The sequence below is a fragment of the Zea mays genome, chromosome 3 (assembly GCF_902167145.1).
Source record: "Zea mays cultivar B73 chromosome 3, Zm-B73-REFERENCE-NAM-5.0, whole genome shotgun sequence".
NCBI lineage: Eukaryota > Viridiplantae > Streptophyta > Magnoliopsida > Poales > Poaceae > Zea > Zea mays.
Window position 1 is genome coordinate 120,465,064 of NC_050098.1, and position 13,100 is coordinate 120,478,163.

The window sequence follows — 13,100 nt, forward strand, 5'->3', positions numbered from 1 at the left end:
ATGATGAAGGAGAAGATCAAGAAGTTGAGCCACCTCAAGAGGAGAGCAATGATCAAGGAGGAGATGCCCATGATCAAGATGAGGAAGATGAACAAGTTCTAAGACCGCCACACCCAAGAGTCCACCAAGCAATCCAACGAGATCACCCCGTGAACACCATTCTCGGCGATATTAAAAAGGGGGTAACTACTCGATCTCGTGTTGCTCATTTTTGTGAACATTACTCTTTTGTTTCCTCTATTGAGCCACACAGGATAGAGGAAGCACTTCAAGATTCGGATTGGGTGGTGGCAATGCAAGAGAAGCTCAACAACTTCACTAGGAATGAGGTATGGCATTTAGTTCCACGTCCTAACCAAAATGTTGTAGGAACCAAGTGGGTTTTCCGCAACAAGCAAGATGAGCATGGTGTGGTGAGAAGGAACAAAGCCCGACTTGTGGCCGAGGGGTATTCACAAGTCGAAGGTTTGGATTTTTGTAACGCCCTGAATTTGGGGGTGGAATTTTTTCTTCTTTTCTCTCACCAAATTCGGGCGTTACTCTCTTTTCTCTTTCCCCGTTTGCTCCTTCTTCCCAATTTCAAACCAGTATAGCGGCATGTGTCCGTGTCATGTATAAACCAAAACCTAAGTGTCATGGGTGTTGCATCATGCCGAAGCACATTTCTTTGTCTGATGATGAGTGTTCGTCTCGTTCCGTTCCGGATTTCGGTTCGCGATTTAATTCCGTTTAGTGGTCGCGCTCGTCGTGGGTTTTCGATCCGCGAAGTGGCCCGGCCCAGCCCAATCTAGTCCAGCCCAGCCGGCCCGGCCCGCCCCGGCCTGCGCGCCCCTGGCGCCCAAACCCCCCCCCTGCGCTCCCTCCCCTCTCTCTCTCTCATTTGGATCTCCCACGCAACAACCTCTCCTCTCCCACTTCCACCTCTCTCTCCCCGTGGTGCCCTAGGATTTGGAGACGGCGATCACCGGATTTTGGACCCCGAGGTGAGCTCCCCTCCCCTCCCCTTCTCCTCTCTCTCTCTCTCTCCCTCCTCTTCTCCCCCGCGCGCGCACCCTCCCTCTTCCCCCCGCCCGCGCCCGACCCCGTCCCTGCCCGGCGCGGCGGCGCCCCTGCCCGCCCGCTCGGCCCCTCCCGCGGCGGCGCTCGGCCCCCCCGCTCGCCCTCCCCGCGGCGGCGCTCGGCGCCCGCCCCCGGCTCGCCCGCCCGGCCTCCCTCCCGCGGCGGCGCTCGGCTCCCCGTCCCCGGCCTTCCCCCCCCGCTCGACCCCTCCCCGGCGCGGCGGCGCCCGCCCCCTGCCCCTCCCCGGCGCGGCGGCGCCCGCCCCCTGCCCCTCCCCGCGGCGGCGATCCCGCCCGCCCCCTGCCCGGCCCCGCGTGGCGGCGCCCGCCCTCCCCTGGCCCGCGGCGGCGCTCGCCCGCCCCTGCTCGCCCGCGGCGGCGCCCGCTCGCCCCTGCCCGCCCGGTGGCGCTCCCCGCCCCTCCCCCGCGCGCGGTGGCGATCCCGCCACCCAGCTCGGCCGCCATGGCCGGCTCGGCCGCCCCCGCACCCTGCCCCGTGCCCGCCCGGTTCGACCGCCCCCTTGGCCGGTTCAACCGCCCTGGCCCCAGCTCGCCCGACCGTATCTTCGCTCGCCCGCGCTCGCGGTGATTATTCGTTAATTAGCGTGTTGCGTCGCGCGCTTCGCCGCGCGACGGATTTGTCTAAATTCAGATTCTATCTTGTGTTGCGTCGTGCGCTTCGTCGCGCGACGATCCATTTTTGTTTCAGGTTGTTTAAGGTGTAACGCCGCGTGTGTATTCACGCGACGTTCCACTTTGGGCTCAGTTTAGTCGACGTATGCCGTCGTGCGCTTCGTCGCGCGACGCTTAACGTCTCCTCGTAACTAAGGCGAAGTGTCTCGTTGCGTGCTCGGTCGCGCGACGAGTCGTTAACTTCTTAATTTGTTTTAGAGAGCTTTGTCGCGCGTCTCGCCACGCGACCATCTTTTTGTTTATCTCCACCTGCTTATAATAATTAGACATGAAACATGACTTTACTTTACGCTAAACATAGTGTCTACATTAAATTTCCTTCCATTAAGCGAGTAGTTAATTTATAATCATGTAACGTGATCGTTTCTCGACTGTCTTTTCCTCTTTCTCTCTTAACCGTACTCGCGAGCCCGCGTAGAACGTCTGTTTACTTATTGCATTCTATTGTATGGTGTACTGTTCTTTTGTATTAAATATGTGGATGTATGTATGTTTGCGCTCGCATAGAGAACGATCCGGTTGAAGAGCCCGAGGAACTCGCAGGAGAAGCCCCTGAGCAGCAGTCGGTTGGTGGAGGCAAGTGTCCCTTGACCTATCTCTGTCCTATTCATTCTTTAATTCACCTCCCGCTTTACATATTTATACCTAAGGTTTGACTAGCTTTTGTTATCCCTGTCCTTGATTACCTATTTGGGTTGGATTATTACTGTTTAGCTCTATGCTATTGCTCAAACTCTAATCAATGAACATGATGAGATTATCTATGATACGCTGTTTTCCCTTCTCTTATTATGATGTTGTACTTGTGACCTTCAAGGGGGCTCGAGCGGTTTCTCGAGTGCCTCTCCGTAAGGACCTGTTCTATGGATGACCGCCCGGGAAAACAGTGCAACCATGAGGGTAGAATGGGGTGCCCTTAGCTGAATAATTAGAGGATCCGGGGTGTAGTTCACTTAGCCGTCGTGTCGTCAATGGGGCTCGGTGTATGCGGCTCGCTCTGCCAAGGTTGATTTGTCCCTTGGGGAGGAGTGCGGTACATTTAGGAAACCTAACGGGTGGCTACAGCCCCGGGGAATCTTTGTAAAGGCTACGTAGTGATGCCCTGCAGGGTCACCTTGGTAGTGATCAATGGAGAGTCATGATCTCCGGGCAGAATGGGAATCACGGCTTGTGGGTAAAGTGCACAACCTCTGCAGAGTGTTTGAAAACTGATATATCAGCCGTGCTCACGGTTATGAGCGGCCAAGGGAGCTCCAGTGATTAGTGGTACTTGATCAGAGATACTTTGGTACAGGTGGTTATGAGATTGATGGTTTTGGTTATGACTATGGTGCTGGTAAGTGGTATTCTTTCCGTTTGGAAAGGGTACATCGGGTTAATAACTTGGGTTAATGCTAAAACTTGGCTTTCTACTAGTAAGTAATAATCTGACCAACTAAAAGCAATTGCTTGACTTATCCCCACATAAAGCTAGTCCACTACAGCCAAACAGGATACTTGATGAGTATGTTGATGTGTACTCACCCTTGCTCTACACACCAAACCCCCCCAGGTTGTCAGCATTGCAACCACTGCTCAGGCGAAGATGAAGCTGTGGAAGGAGACTTCCAGGAGTTCCAAGACTACGACGAGTTCTAGGTGTGGGTTAGCGGCAACCCCCAGTCGGCTGCCTGTGAAGGCCGCAGTTATCTACGTTTCTTTTCCGCACTTTGATTTATTGTAAGAACTATATGGACGTCTCAGACGCATGATGTAATCAACTATTATTCCCTTTTAATACTATTTTGAGCACTGTGTGATGATGTCCATGTTATGTAACTGCTGTGTACGTGAATAACTGATCCTGGCACGTACATGGTTCGCATTCGGTTTGCCTTCTAAAACCGGGTGTGACATAAGTGGTATCAAAGCCGTGCTGACTGTAGGACCGCTAACCTAGAGTAGAATGGTCGTTCTAAGGACTATAGACCTCTGTCTCTGCCTTGACTTTGATATCCCTTCAAAAGTTGGTCATACCGACCAAACCTATGTTCTACTATACATTATACCTTGCTGAAAATCATGTTTTATTCTAATCCTTCATTCACTCATGATTCATTATTTGCTGGTCCTATTAATTCTGTCCTCACCCTTTTGCTTGCGATGTCTTTTGTAGATGGCTCGACTTAGACACACTGCACGAAAGTCAGTCATCCCCTTCTTACCCTCCCGCCTTGCTGAGCGTCCGCTTCGCCGTCCCGTGGCCGGACAGTCCAGCCACTTGGAGAGACTGCACCACCGCCTGCATGAGGAGCAGGAACGTCGACGACAGGAGCAGCAGGGCTCTTCTTTCTCGCTCCACCAGGAGATAGAGTCTGTGAGGAGCTGCTCCCCTGTGCTTCCTCTAGAGCCGCCCCCTGCACCACCACTGGGCGTCCCAGCTTCTGGAGTAGCTGCTGGAGGAGACCCAGACGACGGAGGAGGCGACGACAGCTCAAGCCACGACACCGACTTCTCTGCTAACCTTGAGCCGGAAGGATGGGTTGCTCGACCCATCACTCGCGACGCTGCTCGCGGGTGTCACTTCCACGATGCGCTCGACACCCTGCTACGTCGGGCATTTGACCGGCATACTTGGTCCGTCGAGTATCGCTGTGTGGTCTACCAGCACAGTCGCGGGGTCTACCCGGACCGCTGGGAGGCAACCTGCTTGGTGCGCTGTCCGGAGAACAGTCTCCAGGGTGCTGAGGTCTGCTCAGAGCACTATTCTATCTCTGAGCGGGACTCAGCTGAGGCAGCCATGCAAGATGCTGCACGGCGTGCGCTTTCGCACTACTGCTCGGTTTTCGGTGGGGCAGCTGACGGTCTCGACCTGAAGTATTACCCCCGCCGTCCATCCGGCAGCACAGGAGGCGTGATTGTCTCACCTGTCGGTGAGGGCAATCCTAGGTTGAGCAGCACAGTCAACCTAGCCGCCGTGCTAAACACGGAGCTGGACCATGCATTAGACGAGCTGAGTAGGGCTCGTGCTGAGATCGCCCTGCTGCGGGCTGAGCGCGCGGAACGTCGTCACTTGGATGGTGGTTCCCCCGCTCCCGTCGGGACTCAGCACCCGTACCGCTCACCTCAGCGTGGACACCAGTCTTATGGCAATCCCGACTGCAAGACCAAGATAACTCTAGAACCATAGATCGTTAGAGTTGGATCTTGTAATTAATACGAAATATATACATAGAAGCTTCAGTCTTAGCGTTAGTCTCGGTCTTAGTTAGTCTTAGTTAGACAGGGTAGTTTGCTATATCCTATGCATTTATGTTTGTCATGATGAACTATGTTTGGTTTGGATCTTTGTAATGACTGTCACCAGAGTGTGGGTATCCCCTGCATTTTGGTTTATCTATTATGTTAATGGAGTTAGCTATATAGTTGGGAAACCTTTTTATTCCACTTTCCTCTTTATCTGAGAAGCTGTGTGGTCTGTGTTGGAGATCAGTGAAGATGCTCATCTGTTCAGTGCTGTTGAAGAATTCCATACTCTTTTCTCATGCTGCAAGATTTGCCAGATCAGTTCTGATGTGTGGTTGCATTCTGCAGATGTCAGAGAATAGGCGCAGAGGAGGAAGGCGTGCTCAGCAGGAGCGAGCCGCTCAACAGGATGAGGTGCCTCAGCAGCAGCACCTGCCGCCCCCGCCCCCGATGTCCATCGAGCAGATGTTTCTGATGCAGACTCAGGCAGTTCAAGCCATCGGTCAGACTTTGGCCGCCATTCAGCAGCAGCAGCAGCAACAACAGCAGGCCCCACCTCAGCCTCAGATGCCTCAGATGCCTAGAGACAAGCGTGCTGAATTCATGAGAGGTCATCCACCAACGTTCGCTCATTCTTCTGACCCCATGGATGCTGAAGATTGGCTGCGCACTGTGGAGCGGGAGTTGCATACCGCTCAGTGCGATGACAGGGAGAAAGTCTTGTATGGTCCCCGTCTGTTGAGAGGAGCAGCCCAGTCATGGTGGGAGTCTTACCTCGCCACCCATGCCCACCCTGACGCCATCACCTGGGAAGAGTTCAGAAGTAGCTTTCGTTAGTACCATGTTCCCGCAGGTCTGATGACAGTGAAGAAGGAGGAGTTCCTGGCTCTCAAGCAAGGGTCATCGTCTGTCAGTGAATACCGAGACAGATTTCTGCAATTGTCTCGCTATGCTCCTGAAGATGTCAACACCGACGCCAAGCGACAATACCGTTTCCTGAGAGGCTTGGTTGACCCTCTGCAGTACCAACTGATGAATCACACTTTCCCGACATTCCAGCACCTGATTGACAGAGCAATCATGACAGAAAGGAAGCGTAAGGAGATGGAAGATCGTAAGCGCAAGATCAGTGGACCCCAGCCTGGAAGCAGCAATCGTCCTCGTTTCTCAGGCAATCAACCTCAGCAGTTTAGGCAAAACCAGCGTCCACCTCAGCAGCATCAGCAGTTCCAAAGGCAGTACCCTCAGCATCAGTACCAGAACCGTCAGAACAATCAGTCAGGAGGTCAGTTTCTGAGGCAGAATCAGCAGGCACCTCGCCTTCCTGCCCCAGCAAACCAGCAGAACAGTCAGGCAGCACCAGCTCAGGTTGGAAACAGAGCATGTTTCCACTGTGGAGAGCAAGGCCACTGGGTGATGCAATGTCCGAAGAAGGCAGCCCAGCAGCAGTCAGGCCCCAATGCCCCAGCAAAGCAGAATGTGCCTCAGCCTGGAGCAGGCAATCGCCCTCTGCCGCGTTATAATCATGGAAGGCTGAATCACTTGGAGGCTGAAGCAGTTCAGGAGACCCCCGGCATGATAGTAGGTATGTTCCCAGTCGACTCCCATATTGCAGAAGTGTTATTTGATACTGGAGCAACGCATTCTTTCATTACTGCATCATGGGTAGAAGCACATAATCTTCCAATTACTACCATGTCAACCCCCATTCAAATTGACTCAGCCGGTGGTAGAATTCGAGCCGATAGCATTTGTTTGAATATAAGTGTGGAAATAAGGGGGATAGCGTTTCCCGCCAACCTTATAGTAATGGGTACTCAGGGAATAGATGTCATCCTAGGGATGAATTGGCTAGATAAGTATCAGGCAGTTATCAGTTGTGATAAGAGGACAATCAAGTTGGTGTCCCCACTAGGAGAGGAAGTGGTGACCGAGTTAGTCCCGCCTGAGCCAAAGAAAGGAAGTTGTTATTAGATAGCTGTTGATAGCAGTGAAGCAGACCCAATCGAGAGGATCAAGGTTGTGTCCGAGTTCCCAGATGTGTTTCCAAAGGACTTACCGGGTATGCCACCAGAGCGGAAAGTTGAGTTTGCCATAGAGCTTCTTCCTGGAACCGCCCCTATCTTTAAGAGAGCTTACAGAATATCTGGACCAGAGTTGGATGAACTTAAGAAGCAAATTGATGAGCTGTCAGAGAAAGGTTACATTCGGCCAAGCACCTCGCCTTGGGCCGCCCCTGTCCTATTTGTGGAGAAGAAAGATGGCACCAAGAGGATGTGTATTGATTATCGAGCTTTGAATGAGGTCACGATCAAGAACAAGTATCCTTTGCCCAGGATTGAAGATCTGTTCGACCAGTTGAGAGGAGCCAGTGTGTTCTCCAAGATTGATCTGAGGTCAGGTTATCATCAGCTCAGGATCCGACCTTCGGACATTCCGAAGACGGCATTCATTTCCAAGTATGGTTTGTATGAGTTCACAGTGATGTCTTTTGGTTTGACCAATGCGCCAGCGTTCTTCATGAACTTGATGAACAGTGTATTCATGGATTATCTCGATAAGTTTGTGGTGGTATTCATTGATGACATTCTGGTTTATTCTCAAAGCGAAGAAGAGCATGCAGATCATTTGAAGATGGTATTGCAGAGATTGCGAGAGCATCAGTTGTATGCAAAGTTGAGCAAGTGTGAGTTCTGGATCAGTGAGGTCCTGTTCTTGGGTCACATAATCAACAAAGAAGGATTGGCTGTGGATCCGAAGAAAGTGGCAGACATTTTGAACTGGAAAGCGCCAACAGATGCTCGAGGAATCAAGAGCTTCATTGGAATGGCCGGATATTATCGGCGATTCATTGAAGGGTTTTCAAAGATTGCGAAACCAATGACAGCGTTGCTAGGCAACAAAGTTGAGTTCAAGTGGACCCAGAAATGCCAAGAGGCCTTTGAAGCGCTGAAAGAGAAGTTGACTACAGCGCCTGTCCTAGTCTTGCCTGATGTGCACAAGCCCTTTTCGGTGTATTGTGATGCTTGTTACACAGGTTTGGGATGCGTGTTGATGCAAGAGGGAAGAGTTGTGGCTTACTCGTCCCGACAGTTGAAGGTTCATGAGAAGAACTACCCAATCCATGACCTAGAGTTGGCAGCAGTGGTTCATGCACTGAAGTCATGGAGGCACTATCTGTATGGACAGAAATGTGATGTTTACACAGATCATAAGAGTCTGAAGTATATATTCACTCAGTCAGAGTTGAACATGAGGCAACGAAGATGGTTAGAGTTGATCAAAGACTATGAGTTGGAGATTCATTACCATCCAGGCAAAGCAAACGTAGTGGCAGATGCTTTGAGCAGAAAGAGTCAAGTCAATCTGATGGTTGCTCGTCCGATGCCTTATGAGTTGGCCAAGGAGTTTGACAGGTTGAGTCTCGAATTTCTGAACAATTCTCGAGGAGTCACAGTTGAGTTGGAACCTACCTTGGAGCGCGAAATCAAAGAAGCGCAGAAGAATGATGAGAAGATCAATGAGATCCGGCGACTGATTCTAGATGGCAGAGGCAAAGATTTTCGAGAAGATGCAGAAAGCGTGATATGGTTCAAAGACCGCTTGTGTGTTCCCAATGTCCAGTCTATTCGGGAGTTGATCCTTAAGGAAGCTCATGAGACAGCCTATTCGATTCACCCTGGCAGTGAGAAGATGTATCAGGATCTGAAGAAGAAATTCTGGTGGTACGAAATGAAGAGGGAAATCGCAGAGCATGTGGCTATGTGCGATAGTTGTCGAAGAATTAAGGCAGAGCACTAGAGACCTGCTGGATTGTTGCAACCGTTGCAGATCCCTCAGTGGAAATGGGATGAAATTGGTATGGATTTCATAGTCGGATTGCCTCGCACTCGAGCCGGCTACGATTCCATTTGGGTAGTATTGGACCGCTTGACCAAGTCAGCCCACTTCATACCTGTCAAGACCAACTATAGCAGTGCAGTATTGGCAGAGTTGTATATGTCTCGGATCGTTTGTCTTCATGGTGTGCCAAAGAAGATAGTGTCAGACAGAGGAACGCAGTTCACCTCTCATTTCTGGCAGCAGTTGCATGAAGCCTTGGGCACGCATCTGAATTTCAGTTCAGCTTATCATCCGCAGACGGATGGTCAGACCGAAAGGACCAATCAAATTCTTGAAGACATGTTGAGAGCCTGTGCGTTGCAAGATCAGTCCGGATGGGATAAGAGATTGCCTTATGCAGAGTTTTCCTATAACAACAGTTACCAGGCCAGTTTGAAGATGTCACCATTTCAGGCGCTCTATGGAAGGAGTTGCAGAACTCCGTTGCAATGGGATCAGCCTGGAGAGAAGCAAGTGTTTGGGCCAGACATTTTGCTTGAAGCCGAAGAGAACATCAAGATGGTCCGAGAGAATCTGAAGATAGCGCAATCGAGGCAGCAAAGCTATGCAGACACAAGAAGAAGAGAGCTGAGTTTCGAAGTCGGAGACTTTGTCTATCTGAAAGTGTCACCGATTAGAGGAGTCAGAAGATTCGGAGTGAAAGGCAAGCTAGCACCCCGCTACATTGGCCCGTATCAGATTCTTGCAAGACGTGGAGAAGTGGCCTATCAGCTCAGTTTGCCCGAAAATTTGTCTGCTGTGTATGATGTCTTTCATGTGTCTCAGTTGAAGATGTGCTTGCGTGTACCAGAAGAGCAGTTGCCAGTGGAAGGTCTTGAAGTCCAGGAGGACTTGACCTACGTTGAGAAGCCAGTGCAAATCCTTGAGATTGCAGACAGAGTCACCCGAAGGAAGACCATCAGAATGTGCAAGGTCAAATGGAATCATCACTCTGAAGAAGAAGCAACCTGGGAGCGTGAAGATGATCTGATGGCTAAATACCCTGAGCTCTTTGCTAGCCAACCCTGAATCTCGAGGGCGAGATTCTTTTAAGGGGGATAGGTTTGTAACGCCCTGAATTTGGGGGTGGAATTTTTTCTTCTTTTCTCTCACCAAATTCGGGCGTTACTCTCTTTTCTCTTTCCCCGTTTGCTCCTTCTTCCCAATTTCAAACCAGTATAGCGGCATGTGTCCGTGTCATGTATAAACCAAAACCTAAGTGTCATGGGTGTTGCATCATGCCGAAGCACATTTCTTTGTCTGATGATGAGTGTTCGTCTCGTTCCGTTCCGGATTTCGGTTCGCGATTTAATTCCGTTTAGTGGTCGCGCTCGTCGTGGGTTTTCGATCCGCGAAGTGGCCCGGCCCAGCCCAATCTAGTCCAGCCCAGCCGGCCCGGCCCGCCCCGGCCTGCGCGCCCCTGGCGCCCAAACCCCCCCCCCTGCGCTCCCTCCCCTCTCTCTCTCTCATTTGGATCTCCCGCGCAACAACCTCTCCTCTCCCTCTTCCACCTCTCTCTCCCCGTGGTGCCCTAGGATTTGGAGACGGCGATCACCGGATTTTGGACCCCGAGGTGAGCTCCCCTCCCCTCCCCTTCTCCTCTCTCTCTCTCCCTCCTCTTATCCCCCGCGCGCGCACCCTCCCTCTTCCCCCCGCCCGCGCCCGACCCCGTCCCTGCCCGGCGCGGCGGCGCCCCTGCCCGCCCGCTCGCCCTCCCCGCGGCGGCGCTCGGCGCCCGCCCCCGGCTCGCCCGCCCGGCCTCCCTCCCGCGGCGGCGCTCGGCTCCCCGTCCCCGGCCTCCCCCCCCGCTCGACCCCTCCCCGGCGCGGCGGCGCCCGCCCCCTGCCCCTCCCCGCGGCGGCGATCCCGCCCGCCCCCTGCCCGGCCCCGCGTGGCGGCGCCCGCCCTCCCCTGGCCCGCGGCGGCGCTCGCCCGCCCCTGCTCGCCCGCGGCGGCGCCCGCTCGCCCCTGCCCGCCCGGCGGCGCTCCTCGCCCCTCCCTCGCGCGCGGTGGCGATCCCGCCACCCAGCTCGGCCGCCATGGCTGGCTCGGCCGCCCCCGCACCCTGCCCCGTGCCCGCCCGGTTCAACCGCCCCCCTGGCCGGTTCAACCGCCCTGGCCCCAGCTCGCCCGACCGTATCTTCGCTCGCCCACGCTCGCGGTGATTATTCGTTAATTAGCGTGTTGCGTCGCGCGCTTCGCCGCGCGACGGATTTGTCTAAATTCAGATTCTATCTTGTGTTGCGTCGTGCGCTTCGTCGCGCGACGATCCATTTTTGTTTCAGGTTGTTTAAGGTGTAACGCCGGGTGTGTATTCACGCGACGTTCCACTTTGGACTCAGTTTAGTCGACGTATGCCGTCGTGCGCTTCGTCGTGCGACGCTTAACGTCTCCTCGTAACTAAGGCGAAGTGTCTCGTTGCGTGCTCGGTCGCGCGACGAGTCGTTAACTTCTTAATTTGTTTTAGAGAGCTTTGTCGCGCGTCTCGCCACGCGACCATCTTTTTGTTTATCTCCACCTGCTTATAATAATTAGACATGAAACATGACTTTACTTTACGCTAAACATAGTGTCTACATTAAATTTCCTTCCATTAAGCGAGTAGTTAATTTATAATCATGTAACGTGATCGTTTCTCGACTGTCTTTTCCTCTTTCTCTCTTAACCGTACTCGCGAGCCCGCGTAGAACGTCTGTTTACTTATTGCATTCTATTGTATGGTGTACTGTTCTTTTGTATTAAATATGTGGATGTATGTATGTTTGCGCTCGCATAGAGAACGATCCGGTTGAAGAGCCCGAGGAACTCGCAGGAGAAGCCCCTGAGCAGCAGTCGGTTGGTGGAGGCAAGTGTCCCTTGACCTATCTCTGTCCTATTCATTCTTTAATTCACCTCCCGCTTTACATATTTATACCTAAGGTTTGACTAGCTTTTGTTATCCCTGTCCTTGATTACCTATTTGGGTTGGATTATTACTGTTTAGCTCTATGCTATTGCTCAAACTCTAATCAATGAACATGATGAGATTATCTATGATACGCTGTTTTCCCTTCTCTTATTATGATGTTGTACTTGTGACCTTCAAGGGGGCTCGAGCGGTTTCTCGAGTGCCTCTCCGTAAGGACCTGTTCTATGGATGACCACCCGGGAAAACAGTGCAACCATGAGGGTAGAATGGGGTGCCCTTAGCTGAATAATTAGAGGATCCGGGGTGTAGTTCACTTAGCCGTCGTGCCGTCAATGGGGCTCGGTGTATGCGGCTCGCTCTGCCAAGGTTGATTTGTCCCTTGGGGAGGAGTGCGGTACATTTAGGAAACCTAACGGGTGGCTACAGCCCCGGGGAATCTTTGTAAAGGCTACGTAGTGATGCCCTGCTGGGTCACCTTGGTAGTGATCAATGGAGAGTCATGATCTCCGGGCAGAATGGGAATCACGGCTTGTGGGTAAAGTGCACAACCTCTGCAGAGTGTTTGAAAACTGATATATCAGCCGTGCTCACGGTTATGAGCGGCCAAGGGAGCTCCAGTGATTAGTGGTACTTGATCAGAGATACTTTGGTACAGGTGGTTATGAGATTGATGGTTTTGGTTATGACTATGGTGCTGGTAAGTGGTATTCTTTCCGTTTGGAAAGGGTACATCGGGTTAATAACTTGGGTTAATGCTAAAACTTGGCTTTCTACTAGTAAGTAATAATCTGACCAACTAAAAGCAACTGCTTGACTTATCCCCACATAAAGCTAGTCCACTACAGCCAAACAGGATACTTGCTGAGTATGTTGATGTGTACTCACCCTTGCTCTACACACCAACCCCCCCCCCCCAGGTTGTCAGCATTGCAACCACTGCTCAGGCGAAGATGAAGCTGTGGAAGGAGACTTCCAGGAGTTACAAGACTACGACGAGTTCTAGGTGTGGGTTAGCGGCAACCCCCAGTCGGCTGCCTGTGAAGGCCGCAGTTATCTACGTTTCTTTTCCGCACTTTGATTTATTGTAAGAACTATATGGACGTCTCAGACGCATGATGTAATCAACTATTATTCCCTTTTAATACTATTTGGAGCACTGTGTGATGATGTCCATGTTATGTAACTGCTGTGTACGTGAATAACTGATCCTGGCACGTACATGGTTCGCATTCGGTTTGCCTTCTAAAACCGGGTGTGACAATTTTGGTGAAACCTATGCACCCGTAGCTAGGCTAGAATCAATTCGCATTTTACTTGCCTATGCTACTTACCAT